Below are 15,192 nucleotides of genomic sequence, written 5' to 3' on the forward strand. Positions count from 1 at the left end.
CAGAAGTATTTCATTGTGAACAAGTCAGTGAGTGCTTATTGGTGGGATTAGACCTGTGAGCTAACATTTTCAGAAGATAATCAACAACAAAGAAATTAGTGTTTAAAAAGGGAATCATGTAGGCCCAGACTCCTATTTCATCATTAACATCATTTTGATAATGTGCTGTGTATGCACAGCTTCCCTCTCTGAGGAATGCTTAGCAATTTATAGGTTTGTTTTAATTAGTTTTTCAATGCTTCCTAGTTTTAAATTTAGTCTTTTGTAAAACAGTGTTGCAAACCCTTTCATTTAAGTGACTTCTGCTTGCTTTTGTAAATTTCTAAAAACCTGTCCTTGCATAGCATTTTATTTCTCCCTCTTTAATTTTAAAGTGATAAAAAGTCCACAAATCTCAAGTATGAAAGTGTGAGAAGTACAATAGACCCTAGAGATTCATTGTCTGGCTTCAGCTGTCCTAATTCCTTCTTCTGTGTCCCCCCACCCGCAGTTCCCTCCAGTAGGAGTCAAGTGAAGTCAGCATAATATTCCTTCATATCTATTTCAATGTACGTTGAATGGCAGATTTTTAATTACATTATTATTAAAAAGCTGGTAAACTTATCTCAATTTTTTGCTTTCTCAGTTTTCTCTGCTTTCAGAAATAATATGGAATCTTTCCTCCCTATATTTTTTCTTTTTGGAACTTTATGTTTTTAAGTATTTAATTGTTTTATGAGCTAAATTTTGTATTTGTTGTAGGATAAGGCTCCTATCTCATTCTTTGTCTTGTGGAGGTCTGTTTTTACCATCACAAATTATTGGTGAGACTCCCCTTCTATCAGAGTGCATTTTTGGAACATTTGTCAACATTAGTTGACTATTTATGAATGGCTTATTTCTGGGCTCCCTCATCTGTTGTGTTAGTCTATATTTGTGTGTGTGTGTGTGTAAACAACTGCTACACTATTTGATAACTATAGCATTGCAATTTAGTTTGAAGTAAGGAATATGATACCTCTAGCTCTGATCATTTTCATGATTGCTTGGACTATTCAGAGTATTTTGTGGCTCTCTCTAAAACTTTTAGATTTTATTCCATTTCTATGAAAATGCCCCTGGAATTTGGTAAGAATTCTATTGAATCTGTAGCTAAATCTGGACACTATAGACATTTTGATAATATTAATGCTCTAATGCGTGATCTTATGATATCCTTCCATACTTTTGGATCTTTAATTTTTCTCATCAATGTTTTATAAATTTAATTGTTATAGTTAGCATATGTCTCACTTCTTTGGTTGCATTTATTCCTAAGTGCTTTAATTCTTTTTGATGTTATTACAAGTGGGATTTTTACAAAGGCAATGATTGCTGTAAGTGTATACATTCTCAATCAAATGTTCATGTTAATTTTATACCTGTAATGTACTGAATTTGTCAGATATATTAATATTAATGTTCAATGGTGTCTTTGGGTTTATATCTTATGGTTATGATATAATGCTAAGTTTGTAAGATCATGTCACCTACAAACAGACTATGTAACTTCTTTTCAGCTTGGATACTTTTTTGCTTTTTCTTGATTGCTCTGGGTAGGACTCTCATTACTGAAATTCATCGGAAATGGCGAGACTGAGCATCCATACTTTGTTCAGATTTAAAAAGACTTTCAAATTTTAATAATTGAGGATGGTTTTAACTTTAGGCTTTCCAAAACTAATGTCTGTTATGTTGAAAAGTATTTCTTGTATCTTAGTATATTGAGTATCATAAAAGGGTGTTTAAATAATTACAGCTGCTCTAAGCTCATGAATGTGATAGTCTGGTCATGTCCAAAAGACTTCATTTCAGCACTCCTTCCCATCCTCCAGCTCTTACTTTCCACATCTCTTTGCAATATGTTTCCTGAGCCTTTCTGGAGGAGAAGTTAATATCACATTTGCCTGAGCACTCAGTCTCTGATTCATATTGGAGAATTATTCATTTCTCCATTGACAGTCCTCTACAAATAGAAACTTCTCTGACCAAGGTTGAGAACAACTCAGATCTATGAATATACATATAAATATTTACAAAGCAATTTGAAAGCATGACCATTTAGAGAAATAGCAGTAGTTGTGGTTACCTATCCAAGACCCACAAAAGATTAAGCCAAACAAATCCTGGCATAGATACAGTAGATGATCTCCAGGCTCCACCCTATACTGAGAAACTCTAGACAATAAATAATTACAGTGGTATGTGCCAGAATTGTTCTTATTTGAAGATGTGGCTATTAGTAGGTTCCCCATGCTTTAGTGCTAGTAGGTTACTCCTCACCCATACACATATGAGCATCCCTGACTGGAATTAGTGGATTCCCCCCATGACATTAAGTTGGGAGGGAGAAGGACATGTTAAAAGAAGAAATAGGAAGATTTGGAAGGGATTTGGTGGGGGTTGTATATGATCACATTCTTTGTACGCATGTATGAAAATCTTAAAGACAAAAGGCATGGTTAAATTTGTTACATGATTGTCTACATTTGTTGAAATGATCACAAATTACATAATTTCTTTCCTTATCGTCTTACTATGGAATATGGAATGTATCCTAAATATCCACATTTTTGAACATCTCATCTTTAGTCAACGATGCTGTTTTAAGGGATTGTGGAATCTTTGGGAAGTGGAATCCAGGTGGTAGAGTTTGCTCACTAGGGATACAATGCATACGTTATAAACATCACTTGTTTGGGTTTTAGCTCTCTGTTTCTTGGTCTAGCTACCATGTAAGGTCCTCTGTCACATACTACCATATCACTAGAGTCACCCCACCATACTTTTCCCTTTCTGTAGACTGAAATTCAACCATGAGTCAAAATATATATCTTCCTCTCTTACATTGTTTCTATCAGGTGTTTTGGCATGACAATAAGAAAATAAAACAATAAATTCTGTCAGTATAGTGTATCACACTTACTGATTTGAGTATGCTGAACTGCACCTGGATTTCCAGGAACATTCCCACTTAAGTTTGGTGAGTGGTCATCTCCATGTACTGGAGTATTTTTTTTTTTTTTGAGGATTTTGGTCTGTGGATCTGGCATGCTACAAGAGTGCACTTAAGGTTTATGTACTGGTTTATTAACATGTTTGTGAATAAGTATCATTCCTTCTAATATTTTACTGGCCCATGATACATTACAGGATGGACCCTGAGCAGAATTTTTGTACCAGGCCATAGAGAGAAAACTACAACTTGGTCAGATCAGAACTCACATCTCAGAGGAACATCTGAATACTTACTGTCACATTCCTGTGTCTTTAAATTCTATTATTCACAGAAGATTACAAGATTGGTCAGGAGCTGTTTAAAAAAATAAAAAAAAAAGTTATAGAGTTTCGTTTTAGTTAAAACCAACGTGCTTTGATATGTGTAAACCCAGTTACAAAACCAGGTGTTATCTCTCACAGAGTCACTCTCAGCAGCATAACCTCTCTCTGTACCTCATTTTCCAGATCTGAAAAACAGTCAAGTACTAGTGTTTCATGCAGTCTTTCTGGGGACCAAGAAACTCTGCACATGGTGTATAGTACAACAAATGCAATTTCTTTTTGCTAAAGAAGGGACTGATTATATCCTATGTCGCTATCATTGAAGTTTCTAGTAAACATGACCATGGGTTTAAAGTAAGTATTTCTTGACCCACAATTATCATTGAGACACTTTATATGAAGAAAAACATTATAGAAGTGTCATTGTGGCTCTCTGAGTGGACAATGATTATTGCACTTTCTTTGCTTTCTCTTCTCTTTTTCATAGCTCAATTTTTGTTACTTTATTTTAGATTCATAAACCTAGCTTATTATAATAAATATTTCCTTACCTTGATAGTGATTTTAGTCTTGTTATTTTACTCTAACAATAATATTTTTGGTAGTTCTAAACTTAAAAACAAACAATAGATTCTTTATATTCCTGTTAAGATTGTGCTTTAATACCTCACTCCTCAAGACAGATTTTTTTCCCCTGCCAAAAAATACCAAAAGAATAAGCTGGTTGGGTGTTTCTAGAAAGACATGACTTTTAAGGACCAAATGTTTTCAAAAAGAAAAGAAAAGGTACAACAAGCAGTGTTAGCAACTTTCCTACAGGTGTGATTCTTTTAATCTAAGCCCATTGTGCAGTTAATAATTGGAAAAATCATGTCTTTCCTCCAATATTCTCCCTTCTCTAACAAAATAAAATCAACTTCATTTTTCAGTGTCATACAGTAAAGAGCAATGCTATTTACAGAAGGTTAACTGAATCCTAGAGTTACAGATAGGCTTTATTATTGATGAGATTAATACTGAATGAGAAATATTTTGTTTTCCTTTTAGAAAATGGTTTGAAGTTTAGGAGAGTGAAAGGACTTAGAAAATGACAGTGTTTCTGTCTCTCCTCATCAGTATGAAATCAGTCTATATCTGAGTTGATCTCAGTGGATTTTAGAGAGCTATCTTTTCTCTTTGTATTAATCCTAGGTGCAAATTTCCTTTGATTACAAAGATCCATGCTACAAGTGCATTTTCTAGGTCAGGATACAAATATCCATTTGAAAATGTATCATGCTAATTCAGCACAATGTCCTTTTCAATTGGAAAAGCCTTTAGATATTTATGTCTCTGGCTTTGGCTTGTCAGTGTTCTATGGAGTTAATTGGGTAATATTAGTTTAAATACAAAACATATGCAATCAGTAATCAGATAGAGACAAATTTGGCAGGAGGCTGAGTAAATCTTATTGCTGATTCTCAATTATTACTTAGGAATATAATTAAGGATATTTTTGAGGCATAAAAGAATAGCTGATAGATCGAGGCAATCTACTCTTGGCATGTTTTACTTAGATTCCAAGTGTGATTTTTTCCAGTTCAGTTATAGTGACTTGTTAAATTGAATCTTAATCCTTAAGAAATTAATCTGAGTTTCAAAATTATCTTGTTTATTCTATAAATTGAAATTCAGGCAGATTTTACTCTTGCAGAACTTGGTATGCAGCCAATGAGTCTAACAGGAGGAAAGGGATATCATATTGGAAGTGATTATTAGCCCACCCTTATCTTAAGCTGTCCCTCTGAAGGCCTGTCCATAGGTTTAACACACCAACTTCCTCAAAGCTCCAGTGGGAGTCTTTTGATTCTTATTTTATAATTAGGGCAGGAATAGTCATCATTCTTCCATTCACAGATGTATCTCACATCCACAAATGATTAATTTCAGGACCCCTCATAGATACCAAAACCTGTAGGTGTTTCAATCCCATACTTAAAGTGGCTTAGTAGGAAACTGGAGAGGCGACTCTCTGGTTAAGAGTCCTTGCAGCTCTTCCAGAGGACTCTAGAATAGGTCCAAGTACCTACCTTGGAACCTTGGGTGTCATACAACCACCTGTAACTACTACTTCAGGGCAAGGAAATGCTTTTGACCACTACAGGCACACATAAATATGACCTACAGGCAATTAAGGAAAACTGAAAGTGGGAGAAATAGTCTTCTACAGGGAAGGTCACACCAGTTGGTTATTTCTTACCAAATGGTCATTCCCTGAAAACATACAGACAAGTAGCATTATACATACTTTGCAGGTTATATTTAGAAAAACTCTATATGCATTTACATATATGGACATATATGCAAAGAACTATAATTAATGAAAACAGAAGCCTTGAATTTGACAGAGAGAAAAGGCAAGTGTATGGGAGAGTATGGATGGGAAGAAAGGGGAGAGGTAAGTTATTTGATTATATTATATCTAAAAAATAAAAGAAATAATAAATAATAACCTTTCAAATGGCATAGTAGATACTTACATGCCATGCATGGCCTCCCATATATTTTGAAGCCTATCTGTTCTTTGTAACACATAATACATTTAACATCATTTAAATGCATAAATAAAGATTAAGGATTAATGATAAGCAAAACATCTATATATGTTCAATATAGATAGTTCTTTAAAAATATTTTCTACCATGGTTGAATATACAGCTGTGAGGCAGTTGTCTTTTGGAAAGAAGTTCAACATGAGAATAGACTAAAGAAATCTGAATAGATGAAATTTTCAAAGATATTCTTGTTTATATATTCATGCTTCATACCTAACTGATTAGTAGTTATGAAATGTCAAATACTGTTACTCAATTTCCCACATTGTACATATCAAAACTGGAACCAATATGTCCACATGATTAATTAACTCTTTCAACAATGTTTAGTTAGCATGTTTTTTTTTCTCCAGGCCCTAGCTGTGTGGTAGGAATAAAAAGATTGTTTTAGTATGCTCCCTTCCTTTCTGATGTGGTCATGCTTCTAGACTATCAAAGGAAATAGAGCTGGTATACATTTATATCCCCAGCACTTGGTGTGAGAGATACAGATGGATCCTGGCCAACTGGTAAGCTTCAGATCATTAAGAAAAAAACTGTGTTTAGAAAATAAGGTAATGAGCTATTAAGGAATAAGGAAGCCCCCAAACATTGACTACTGGTTTTCACACATGTAAGCACACATATCCCTGCATGAACACACCCAGAACACACCAAGTCTTCTATTATTGCTTTTATTATACAATAGTGATTATGAGTTTATCATTTTTCTCCCCAGATGGACAAGAAGCACTTAAAGAAAGGCACTACCTAGCTTGGCTCTATATTCTCATATCCAGCAGGTTCTTATCTATGTGTTCAATAACAACTTATTTAAAGAATAAACCAAGTATCATACTTTAAATAAGATGAATAAATATATATGTATGTATATCCATATAACAGCACTTTCTGTAATACTAAACCCCAAATTTTAATAACTTATTCTAACAGATGATTATTTGTGGCCCATGTAAACAAAATTAAATATTTATTAATGTCAATTTATTTTTTTCTGTAAACAATAATTTTCTGTAAACAGTTTCTTTCATTTCATGGTTCTGCCATCTTCAAAATGTGGAGATGGATGGCAACATGACAGAGTGAAAGAAAAGGGGCATTGTGCAAAAAGTTTTATGTGCCATGTGTGAAAGTGTCACATATCTCATCAGCTACAAATGCTTGGTATGCAATGTAATATTCTTTGACTTGTCTACACATACCTTCAAGGAAGTGTATAATGTGGGCTACCTGTATGTTTGTAAAGAGGCTCCCTTCTCTCAGATGACTCTAGCTTGAATCATATCATGTTCACATAAAAGTAGCCAGAACAACTGAACCTGTGTCAGCTTGGCTCATGATACATACTGTTAATACACAGCTTGTCCTTTCTTGTTCATCCTCAAGATCACACATTAATAAAGATATTATAATATAAAACATTTTACAAACTTAAAGAGTCACACAGCCTTATGAACTCAAATACCTTAAAAGTTATCTCTTAAAAAATATACAGCCTCCTTTAAAATCCAAATTGCCTATAAAACTCAAGTTGACAAAAAGTTAGTCAGCACACAGACTGAAAGAAAAAGGAAACATTCATACAATACTAATTGATAGGTTGTGTGTGTGTGTGTGTGTGTGTGTGTGTGTGTGTGTGTGTATGTGTGTGTGGTGTGTTTAGTTTTCTTTCCTGTTAAAAATGCTCAGTAAAACATCTTTAGCAAGGAAAGATTAATGCAGCTCATGATTTCAAAGGTTTGGTCATGATTAGCTTATGCCATGGCTACTGGCTTTCAGTGAAGCAGTGTATGACAATGGAAATAGTGTGTGGTGAAGGTTGTTTTTAAATGCATGACATCCAGGGAAACAAAAAGCAGTATAAAGGGATGAGAGACAAAAATACACTTTCAAAGAAACACTACCCCCAGGGACCCACTTCCTCCCCACCGGCCTTAGCTCCTAACAGTCAATTCAGTATGACTTATCAACAGATTAATCCATTTACAAAGTAAGGAATCAATTCTAATGGCTTCACCAGTGCTACCAGTTGGAAACCATGTTTTCATTACATGAGTTTTTTTTGGATGGATGGGACACTTCTTATGAAACTCACAATATATTAATGAGGATTTTCAATAGAAAAATTTCATTTTTGTATAACCATATAAAATAAATATTCAAAACTATTAATCAGCAGCTAGAAATATATATCACTTTTATGCACATGCATATATATTATACCCATGTGTGTATTTTTGCTAAAGGCAAATGGTTGCTATCTACTTTTAAAGGCAAAAGGACAACAAATTGAAAATGGAAGCATACAAATATGGAAATAATAATGAGTAATAATATATCTAATGCTAACCCACTGTAAGTAGCAATTATTACAGAATTGTTTCACATATAACTTTTGGAAACATGTTTATTCTCACAGTGAACAGCAATACATTAAAATTATTTGTGTGCCAACTATTCCATGGAAGCTAGTTAATTACCATGGAGAATTTTTATTATCATCTAATGGATTCACATTAAATTCATTCAACTGCTTCCATGTTTCCTTTATTTTTATTGTAAATATCAAGAAGCTGAATAAGAGGTATTTCTAAGTACCATTAAAAGTGAATGTTGTCTGGCCAACATAACTGCCTAAACATCAACTGAACAAAGACGGCAATGGTCATGCTAATGTGCACAGGGAAAAGTCCAGGAGGTCTCAACCTTGCACAAAGAACTACAGGCAGCTAAGGAAGGCCGAGAGTCGGAGAAATAGTCTTCCCCAGGGAATAGCATACCTACTGGTTATCCAATACCAAATGGTCAGTCCTGAAACACACACACCAGTAACATTATGAAAACTTAAGAGGTTGTACTCATGTATTTAGGAGTGTGTGTTGTGTGTGTGTGTGTGTGTGTGTGTGTGTGTGTGTGTGTGTGTGTGTGTGTGTGTAATAACAATAAATGAAAAACAGAGAGGCAAAAATTTTGAAAGAGAGCAGGGAATGGGTTTGTGAGAAGCTTTGAAGGAAAGGGAAGGGGGAAATGATGTAAGTATATTATTTCAAAAATAAATATTTTGAAAAAGTGAATGTTCCACTTTATTATTTTGACTTCCACTGTGATTTATAACTTAAAAGTAATATTTTTATTATGGAGTTTATAGAAACTAGTAATTAAGAAAGGTTAAAAAAGATCACTACCAATAATTACACCCAAGGAGTTCAGATATAACCTTTCAGAAGTTTCAATGAAAATACGACATTTTAAGTTTTTGATGTACTTTTTACAAAAATGAAGATTGCTCCCTTCTTCTCATTCAACATTTTGCAATCATCATAATTCACAAATTCCTCTGCAGTATTTTTAACAACCTCATAGTAGTATTTCATCATCTGATATACCCAAATTTTTGAAGCCTACTCTTCAGCAAGGCAATTACATTGCATTCAGTTATTCATTATTATGAATGAGTTGTAATAAATGTCTTTGTAGCTGGATCTGTGTCAAATGTCCCTATCAGACTATTCTAAACTGTAAAAAGTGCTATTCCTCAAATATTAGTACACATATGAATCTTGGTTATTATTTTTACTCATAGGCTCTAGTCATGAAGATTGTGATTGCACAGATCTGGAACAGGTTCTGTGTGTTTGCACAAACCCTCTATGATCCTAACACAGGGGTTTAGCTATGCTATGTCTGGAAAAAATGATGGCTTAAAACATTGGAAATAGTATCTTCCTACTCCTAACAAAATGTCTTTTTTTTTCTTATTTTGAAATGAGATTCATATGGCTCTGGTAGTTAGATTTCTATTTCTTTCCAAAATAGGAACAGTTGGCCTTCTACCTTCTACTTGAAAAACTTGTTCATTGCACGTTGTTCTATAGTATGAAAAGACTCATGTCTATATTGTCAAGTGGGAAATACGATGTTGACACCAATTATCAACTGCTTTATTTTTAGTATACATGTAAAATACATCAGGGATGGGTTTGAACTGATGTAAAATGGGCATAAACATGAAGTTTAGTTTTAATAAATATCATCCTCTTAGAAGTTAATACATGCTGAGGCTGTTTCACTGAAAAGAGGATTTCTCAAGCACTGTCATCTCACCAAATTGCTTAGGTTATTTGAAGCAATGTTCTTACTGCAATGCCACAGCCCAGAGTGGGCAGCAAAGCACTCAATAAAATAATGTTAACTTCAGTCAGTGATAGTCAGTGTGATAAAAGATCTGTTAGTCTCATTCTTAACTCTTTTTCCTGTGCTCATTCTGAGCAAAGGTATCTATAGGTTTAATTTACTAAATTGTGACTTATCTTAGAGTGTTTGTCAAGTTCGAAGCTTTGTCTTATGATGACATTAGCCAATACCTAGGACTCACTTGTATGTGAATGCTAACAGTGTTACATGTGTGTTTCCCCTATTCCACCACATTCCCTAATCTTGTATTTTTTATTTCATTAAACATTGACTTTCATGTGTCACTGTAAAGTCACAATATTATGAACCCATAAGTTGTCTTAAGGTTTACTTTGTGCACGCTCTTGTTTTATGCCTAAGACAAGAACCCAGAAACATTCACTGGCTTCTTAGACCCCTTGTGTCTTTAGTGGCTCAGTAGGACTTAGAGTCTCTCTATCTCCTGATTTAACCACAGGCTATCATTAATTTTGGTTGTTTATGTAGGGCTGTTCTGAGCTCAATTCTAGTCACTTTTTAAAATGAGTGTGAAGTTTATGAGTCTGTGGTCATTTGGTGTTCTTTTTGAGCAGTGTACACTGTACTGGCAACTGTGCCTATTAAGGTAGTGTTACATATGGCTTTTAGTCTTATATTTAAATAAATAAAAGAGCTATTGGGTAATTCGGACTTTTAGCATGATCAGCTATGTGGTGTTTCCATGCATATGAAATCTGTGTCCTAAAATATCCAAGAAAAGCAAGGCTGCTTAGGGTTTACCTTGTCATGGGGCTATTTGGACAGTTTGTGATAATTTATAGATATCTATTTCTTCATGTATAAAGTGAGAAAAGTAAGAGGGATGTCTCAGGATTTTAGTGTAAATTAAAGACGGCAATCTTCAAAACATAGCACCACTTCATAAACACTCAATAAATATTAGTCACTAATGTTGTTGATATTGTTTTATGAATAGATATTAGTCATTAATGTTGTTGACATTATTTTATGATGAAAGTCTATGTGTCAAAGAACAGACTCTCAGAATCTAGATCTGCAGATGTAGGATTCTGAACGAATAAACATTTTTAGTTCTAGCTTCTAATTTACTTTCCGAGGTCATTCTATTATTCCATTTGTCACTAAAATTAGTGCAATTTGGGCTAGAACCCAAAATTGAACATCCTTCCCACTTTTCAAGATAGATTTCAGAAAGAAGATAATTTTTTTATTTGGAAATCAACAAGGGAAATAATCATCAAAGTTAACATATTGCTATGAAAATAATATAGGGGATTTGCTTGGATTCTAATGATGATAGCTGCCATTGTGTTGAGCACAAAGTTCTCCAGGTGTTAGTGCCTTCCATGTTTCAAACTTGGGACAGACAATAATCTTGAGAGCTAAATATTATCATCTCTCTTTCAGAGGCAATAATCTCAAGTTTTTGATTTAAAAATCAGTTAAATGCTCAAAGATGATAAAGAGCAAAACAAAGATTTGAAACTTGTTGAAGATGTTCAAAAGTTGCTCTGGTCTGAATTTACAACAAACATGCTAATGTTTTGGAAAGATACTTAATTCCCTAGATGAGTTTTTTTCTCTTATAGCACTCAAAACTAAGGAAATCACCATTCATGACTACTTACTACACTCAGGCAGTCAGCTCTAAATATTCCCACCTATGTGGTATCATTTGATTCTTATAGGCAAATATTGGTATTATTTTTTTTAATCAGCTGATTCCTAAGAGCAAGGTTCAACTGCTCTCAAAGAACACAAGTAATGAAGTGGGAATGCAAGCATTCAAAAGCTCAACTATCTGATGAAGCATGTTGCAACATTCTCTGTCTTTATGTAAATATTTTTTGTCTTAGATGTAAATATTACTAAAGCAGACTTTTCAACTACTTAGAAATAATTATTGCTCACTCTGTATATTTTCTATCAATGATAAACAAAATATTTAATTTTCTATTTTATGGTAGATCTGTTTTCCCTTTGTGTGTAGATAGTATAGGACATTTTGCAAGATTTTGAGTGTAGTCTAAATTCTATCAGGCACTCAGATTTTCTTTTATCCCTTTAAAATTCCTCCTCACAGAATCTTATTTTATCACTTGGCAAGAAACCTGAGAATGTGTGTTATAGATCTACTCCTACCTAAGAAATAAAAAAATAAGAGTCATGAACTTGCCATGGTGCCACATACTATTATCTCAGCACTCAGGTGGTGGTGATGGAAGGATCAGAAGTTCAGTGTCATTCTCCTTTGCTTTTGTAGAATTAGCCCTCCTATACATAAATGACAAAAGGACTGAGAAAGAAATCAAGAAAGCAACACCTTTCACAATAGCCAAAAATAATATAAAATACCTTGTGGTATCTCTAACCAAGTAAGTGAAAGACTAGTATAGTAAAAATTCTAAGACATTGAAGAAAGCAATTGAAGAATATACCAAAAGATGGAAAGGGCTACCATGTTCATGGATCTGTAGAATTAATATAGTAAAACTGGTCATCCTACCAAAAACAATCTACATATTCAATACAATCCTCATCAATCTACAATGGTGTCCTGCCTGCAAGATATGCTAGTGCAAAGCTTGAAAGAAACCAACGAATATCTAACTTGCATTAAAGCCCACTCTGCAAGATGGAATCCACATCCAACAGTGCTTGGATAACCAAGACCAAGAATCTGAGACTAGTTACTCCAGAGACCCAGGGTAAAACCAAATATTAATTTTCTTTTTTTAAAAAAAAGTAGCAATAAATGACTCCTAATGACATTCTGCTGTAATCAGAGTTCAAAGTCTTGCTCAGCTATCATCAGAGAAACCTCCCCTTGAAGCAGATAGGAACATACTAGACCATATGCAGAGAATGAGGGACCTTGGAATACTCAGCATTACAAGGGATGTCTCCATCAAATCCCTCCCTTCAGAGCTCAGGGAACCCTACAGAAGAGGAGGAGAAAAGAGTGTAGGAGCCAGAGGGAATGGAGGACACCAAGGAAACAGGGGCTTCTAAATCAACAGGATTGATGCACATAGGGACACACAGATACTGAGGTAGCAAGCACAGGTCCTGCCCAGGTCTTCACCAGGTGGAGTCCTAGAGCTGAAAGGAGAAGTGGACACATGCCCCTATCCCTAACCCAGAAGTTATCTCCAATTGATAACACTTGCAAATGAAGATTTTATTTTCTCCAAGGGCGTCTCACTAGGGAAACAACTACTCTTAAAAGAATAGGCTGCATACCCAGCAATAGATGGCCAAGAGAAAACTAACTCAAAGGCATTTTTGGAGGTTTCTTGTCTCATAACATCCTGTCAGAACTTTTTCTTTTGTTTCTTTAAAAAAGAAATTTATCTTTTTATTTTCTTATAATATATATATGTATATATATTATACTAATTATACTAATTATATGCTGTTATTCTCTTTTATTACCTTATGGGTTCTTTGTGTATATATTATGACTTCCAGTTTTATATTTTTATTGGAGGTGCTTCTGGATGGGAGGGGAGGTGAGGAAGAGCTGAGAGGAATAGAGGGGGAGAAAGATATATTATATGAGGAAAAAAATCTATTTTCAGTAAAAGGAAAAAATCCACATAAATAAACAAGGTTTGCCAACACACTATTCTTAAAAATCACTTTTGAGTTTGTTTCTGATATTTCTTCCACCTTAATGTCTTTGGCATCTGTTTCCTAGAGACAATGAATTTGGTTTTGTTTGTTTGTCATTTTCATACTTATTGTGTTCTGTGTTGAGATTTGCATGTCTGTTAAGATGGACAGCCCTTGAAATTTAATGTAACACTCTTCAAAGTAAGTGGCTTTCTCCTGATCATGTGTCTTTTGGGGTATCTGGTATTGTTCACTGTTGATTTATTTTTTAGTGGCCACAGTAGTGAAGACAGCAGTGTAACCCTCCATGGTTATTCCCACAGTGTGAGTCACAGCCCATGTCAGATGAAGAGAGCTTTGACAGGACTGTTGATCCTTTCTTGGTTACTTAAAAGTGATTGGTTCATTGTTGCTGTTGTTTTCTTTGATGATTGTTAGTTTGTTTGTAGTTTATATGTGTATATGTTGTATATGTGGACATGGTTCACACTTGTCAATATCCTGCTGTACCTACCTGTACACAAGCATGTGGAAGCAAAAGCAGGATGTCAGAGGTTTTCCTCTCACTCTTTCCTATATTGCCTTGAGACAGGGCATAAGCTCGCCAATTCATCTAGTCTGGCATCTGAGATCTTAGAATCTGTTGGTTTCCACCCCTCACACCCCATTACCCCAACAATTGGATTCCAGCTCTGCTTAAATTTTTTTTATGTGAGTGCTAGAGATTCAAACTCAGGCCCTCATGTGTGCAAAGCACAAAGACCTTGAGATTGATACATACACACATTCAACAGTAGTCAACTGGTTTGTATGTACTTAAGCTCATCCTGTCAGAGTTCCTGTAGTAGCTGGAATCAGTGACATGTTCCACACTATCTGGACATACACACACACACACACACACACACACACACACACACACACACACACTGATTACTGATTTTTTTTATCTGTTTGTTTGTTTGTTTGAGACAGGGTTGGGCGGGCGTCTCATAGTCTAGGCTGGCTTCAAGCTTGATAAGTTGTTGAGGATGACTTTGAACTTCTGACCAACCTGCCTCTACTTTTTCAGTTCTGAAATTTTGCTTGAGCCACGATGAGTGGAATTGAATCTTTATAAATGCTAAGTTTAGTATTTCACCAACTGATCTATATCCTCAGCTGAATGTGAGGCTGTCCTAAGAAAGTTAAAGAGACTCCATCTCAAAATAAAACATTTTTAAAGGGATGGGGACAGAATGGCAAAGCATTTACCTTCGTTTGATCCCAGAACTGGGAGAGGGAGGAGAAACAAGGCAAAAAAGAGGGAAAATGATTAAACAATAATTTGGGAGAAGAAACGTTTTAAATATTCTAAAGATAGAAAAACTGAGAAAAGAAAATATGGTGATTAAGATTAGAAAAATATAATAAATTAAAAATTAAAGAAAAAAGAATAAGGGAAAGTTTACCTTCTTGTTCATAAGCACTTTTGTAGGAGAAAATGTAC

The 15,192-nt window shown here is 34.6% G+C and overlaps 1 protein-coding gene across 1 annotated transcript in view; it reads left to right on the top strand.

Annotated features, from left to right (window-relative positions):
• Pde4d (phosphodiesterase 4D) overlaps window positions 1-15,192 on the top strand; it is a 1,264,694-nt gene that overhangs the window by 345,063 nt on the left and 904,439 nt on the right. The window lies entirely within an intron of this gene.

The sequence above is a fragment of the Cricetulus griseus genome, chromosome 2 (genome assembly GCF_003668045.3).
Source record: "Cricetulus griseus strain 17A/GY chromosome 2, alternate assembly CriGri-PICRH-1.0, whole genome shotgun sequence".
In the NCBI taxonomy this organism is placed as follows: Eukaryota; Metazoa; Chordata; class Mammalia; order Rodentia; family Cricetidae; genus Cricetulus; species Cricetulus griseus.